Here is a 5,027-nt window from a genome sequence, read left to right on the forward strand (position 1 = left end):
TATTCTGTCCAGGTCTGTCTTCCCTAAGACAGGAAGATTTGATTTTGTAAATGAGAGGGACCTAGCTATTATGTCTTACATTCTTCAGGACACCCCGGTCAACTTCCCCAAACTCATATATCGGTATATGTGTGAGCCCCTAGATAGACCTAGGCTCACCCTCCCATACGGCATGATTTTTACTCTTCTCTTTAGGGAGTACGAGATTCCCATTCCTGAGAGGGAACCCTCTCGTGCATTGCGATGGACAGATCGCTTGTGTACGGGGACCATGCACAGGATGGGGTTTCGGAAGAGAGAGGGGGTATGGGTTAGGAAGTCTACCCTCACCGCTCAGACCACCAGACCTTCACCCAGTCCTGAGCCCGATTCAGACTACCCAGACCTTCCAGACCATCCAGACCTTCCATCCACTCCTCCTGCTCCTACCACCTCCGCCGGACCTTCCTCCTCGGCACCACCCTCTATGACGGTCCGGATTGATCCTGAGCAGCTCCGGGAGCTGCGACAGGAGATAGTCAGAGAGGTGAGGGATGAGCTGCTTCGGGAGCTCCGAGGTGCGGTGCCTGCTCCCACTCCTGCACCCGTATCTTCTCAGTTGGTCCCTTCCTTGACAGCCGTGACTGACATGACGGCTCATGTACGGGAAGAGATCTACAATGTCCGGAGTTTGGTCCAGGCCCAGTTCTACAGCATGAGTGAGGTCACGAGCTCCACTCGACAGATGCGAGAGGAGATAGGTCGTGACATGCACACCACCACCGAGGGGGCCGAGCGCTTGGCGAATGTACTCATCGACAAGCTGGACGCACTTCAGACATCAGTGACTGGGCTTCAGGCGTCGGTGACAGAGCTCTCCACTACACATAGCAGAGCCACCACGTCTATCATCACACAGCTTGGCCATGTCACAGATGCAGTCACCCTCCTCATGGAGCAGAGCCGATTGAGAGGAGGAGCACCATCCTCGAGAGGAGGAGCCACATCCTCGAGAGGAGGAGCCACATCCTCCAGAGGAGGAGATGCATCATCGAGAGGGGGAGATACATCCTCGAGGGGGGGATCTTCATCCTCGAGGAGACCATAGATGTTCTTTTTGCTTTGTTTTGTATTGCTTTGCTTTACGTATTGTATGCTCAAATTTATTCACATTCATATCAATACAATGAGTAGATATCTTATCTTCATTTCTGTGCCATTTGATGATTGGTTGTGCCATTGATTGTGTGTGATTACCTCCTTTTTGATATGATGACAAAAAGGGGGAGAAATATGTATACAATATGTAAAAGGGGAGAAATATGGATGAAATATGTAAAAGAAATCAATGGAAATCAATAAAAAGACACACAAATTTGTTCTAAGTGGATTCGGTACCTCGAGGCTCATTATCTCTCTTTTGGGGCTCCTAATGGAGTAATCTCCAGAATCTATTCAAGGGATATTCGGAGATTAGCTGAATCCTACTCAAGAACAAATTGACAGATTTTCCCTCTAAAAACAAAAAATTCAGTTCAAAAACTTCAAAGCATTAAAAGGAAATTCAGAGAATCAAAACATAGTTGAATGCATATGTTGAGGGGGAGAATCTGAATTTTAATCAAGCTAAATCATTAATGACATATAAGCCAAACAATTGATTGCATAATATGAAGGCTTATATAATTCCAAATGAAAGGGGGAGCTTTAACTCCGAAATTTGTTGTTTCACTCCTTTCAAACTTGGATAAATTAAATTATCAGACATTTGAATTCATTTATGGTTTTTGTTTCATTATTTATTGAGCAAGTCATTTTATATATACTCAAAGTTTTGTCATCATCAAAAAGGGGGAGATTGTGGAGTGATTGATTAAAACCCCATTTGATTTTGATAAGCTCAAAGCATTTGAGTATATCTTGTGATTACTAATGAATTCAATTGAGTGTTTCAGTGAAAATCCTGTCCAAGTGTCTCTAGAATTGGTTCATAGTATTTTGGATAAGTTAAGAAGTCTGCTGAACCAAAGTCTGAGACTCGAGTCGACTCCCGAGTATCACGAGTCGACTCCAAGCGTATCAAGTTCACTGGCACGAGCTCGAGTCGACTCCAGACTAGTACGAGTCGACTCCGACTGAGAACAGAAAGAAGAACAAAAAGCCTCATCTCAGAACCTGTCAACGAGTCGACTTCTGAAGTGCGCGAGTCGACTCCAATGATCAACGAGTCGACTCCAGGGTAGAAAGAGTCGACTCCAAGAGGTACACAAAGAAAAGTCAGAGAGCAGTTTTCGAGTCTGAGATTCGAGTCGACTCCCAGACAGCTCGAGTCGACTCCAAGACAAGCTTCACGTCAAAAGGCAGAAGACCAACTTTCGGAAACTGAGAGCCGAGTCGACTCCAAGGAAGTTCGAGTCGACTCCAAGACTGGATGAGCCAAAAGACAGAATCGGAAGTTCGGGCTCTGAGATTCGAGTCGACTCCAAGGACAGTCGAGTCGACTCGAGTGGACAAAATTCAAAATTGGATCCACGGACTTCAGTGGATGAGCCGACTCCAAAATTGCCAGGTCAGCTCCAGAAGTTGGCGAGTCGACTCCGGGTCAAGACGAGTCGACTCCCAGTCATGACGGCAACTTTAATTCAAATTTGGAACAGTTGCCGAGTCGACTCCGGAAAAGCTTGAGTCGACTCCCGCTACAGCCGAGTCGACTCCTGATCGCGCGAGTCGACTCCAACCCACCAACGGTCATATTGTCAGGCTGCGCAGAGTATGCAGAACGGGCAGAAAAAGCAGTGTAACGGCTAGTTTCTGTGGGGGTTGGCTTAAATAGCCACAGAAGACTGTAGCAAGGCAGAGAACATTCATTCCACTCCAACTAATCAAGGATTCAAGCTCTGCAACGTGCTCTTCAACGAAAAAGGGAAGATCTGCATTTACAGCTCCACCTACATCTTCCCAGCAATTAAAAGCCTTCTCCTCCAGCATTCAAGTCGACTACACATTCGAGAGGAGACCGGAGTTCAAGAAGCCATTCCTCTACTTCAGCTTAAAAGCGTTTGAGGGCTTCTAATCTCCTCTTTTGATTATATTGTTTTACATCTACTTTTGAGAAGCTTATTCTCCTTTCTTTCTATAACTTGTATTTACTTGGTTCAATCGGGGGATTGAATCAAGGGGATTAAGGTTGGTTGGTGAGCCAAGTTAAAACCAACGTGTGTAAGGGTTTGATTGTGAGCCCGGGAAAACAATCGGGGTTGGTTCTAGTCGGTGAGCCTGGGAAAACCGACTGAGTTCGTTGTGAGCTCGTAAAACAACAAGTTTGGTTGTGAGCTTGCAAAACAACCAGCTGTAATCCAAGGGGGTTATAGTGAATTCCCAAGAGAGACTTGGGGAGTGGACGTAGGAGCAAGGGCTAGCTCCGAACCACTATAAAACTCTGTGTTTGCATTGGATTGTCTCTTCTCTTCTTCCTCTCACATCACTCACAGCACTTAGCATTAATTAAATAACTTGCAATAGTTTTTAATTAATCATCCTTAAAGTTTTAAATATCTAAATTAATTTAAAACCCAATTCACCCCCCCTCTTGGGTTGTCTATCTGGGCAACAGTTTTCTTATAGAATTCTAAAAATTCAAGATTTTCATAACCATTAAACTCCGGCTGCAAAGTGTAATTTAGATTAGCATATAGCCACTACATAATAAGAAAACTAAAATAACTGACAGATCTACTTGCATAAAAGGATTCCAAAAATATAGTTGCAGCAAACTAGAATAAAACATATTACCTGTATAGTCATTGTTGCAACAAATGACCGAGATCCTGAACAATGATTGTACTCAAGCTTTTTCCTATTCTTTTTGCCAGCTTTTGATCTCACCTTCAAAAAAATACAAATTAAAAATCTAAAGAAAACATTATGATCAAATATTTTACTTATAAACTCTGAAGCACTAAATATGTAAGTTACCTTGTGTTCTTTGCTTTTCCACACATCGTCAATTAAGTGGCGCCAATCCTCTTGAGTCACTTGTTCGTATGGATGACTATAAGGATCCACATGTAAGACGTTCTTAAGATGCTTGTAATGCAATTTCATATTGTGCCTCCAATTTCTATGAATATTGTAGCATTTTCTGTGGACAGCTTGCTGAGCTACTAGATTGCCATGATAATCATCCGAGATTTTGAACTTGTCCTAAAAACATAAGTAAAATCATTATGTAGTATGATCAATGCAACTATTACAAGTACCTAAAAAAATATTGTGCAATAAATAATTACAAGGACAGATTGTATGATAGCAGATTGAGTAGCCTCGTCTACATGCTGCCACGTCGGTATGCCCTTAATTGGATACATTCTTCTAATATACACCCCCAACAGATTGGCTACCTTTGGGGCATTAATACCACATAAAGCATCCACTCATCAAGTACTGGAACAGAGAGCTTTTCTCCACTATTCTGGGCAATGAGCTTATCAATTCCTTTTCCAACTGTCTTACCCCGTATGCGCTTTGATGATGAACCTGCTAAAATACTTAAATACTTTAGGCCATAAGACAAACCTGCTAGTGATAGACAAAGAGAACGCAAAAAAAAAACACAAATATCTTAGCAATAACAAGATTCAGAAAGATGAGTTTTCTCACCCACGCTGTTGGCAATAATAGGTGGACTTGAAAGCTCGTGGGTTTGTTGGGTAGAAAAGGTGGGGAGCAGAGTAGGTTGGGCAGCCATCACGGGCACAAGTTCAGCATCTCTAGAAGAATTCAATCCTTCATTATCAGATGGCAGATACTCTTCATCATCATCGCCATTGCTAATCTTGTTCGGTCCTTCATTACCATTCTGATTTGAACCAAACAATGCCTTGGACATGCCCGGTATGCCAAGAGCCTCTAATCTCATTGAGTTCATTTCAATCCTTTTTTGCCTTTGCCTTTCGTATCCCGTCAGCTTCTGGGACAAGCACCTAGGCTTCACAAATTTTTTACCTACTTTGTGCATCTTTCACAATAAAAACCAGATAGATACATTA

At 43.0% G+C, this 5,027-nt stretch overlaps 1 long non-coding RNA gene across 2 annotated transcripts; it reads right to left on the minus strand.

Moving 5' to 3' along the window:
- Positions 1 to 3,456: 3,456 nt before the first annotated feature.
- LOC113463291 (uncharacterized) lies at positions 3,457 to 4,312 on the minus strand. 2 transcript variants are annotated; one of them, XR_015969287.2, is made up of 3 exons: positions 4,269 to 4,312; positions 3,772 to 4,182; positions 3,457 to 3,644 (listed from the first exon to the last, which is right to left on the minus strand). It is a non-coding gene; the product is annotated as an uncharacterized LOC113463291 (long non-coding RNA). The 2 variants fall into 2 exon arrangements; XR_016396336.1 differs by having other exon boundaries at positions 3,772 to 3,864; positions 3,955 to 4,302.
- Positions 4,313 to 5,027: the final 715 nt, after the last annotated feature.

This window comes from Phoenix dactylifera, chromosome 1, assembly GCF_051530095.1.
Source record: "Phoenix dactylifera cultivar Ajwa chromosome 1, Ajwa_hap1_PhDact_Kaust_v1.1, whole genome shotgun sequence".
NCBI classification, from domain to species: Eukaryota; Viridiplantae; Streptophyta; class Magnoliopsida; order Arecales; family Arecaceae; genus Phoenix; species Phoenix dactylifera.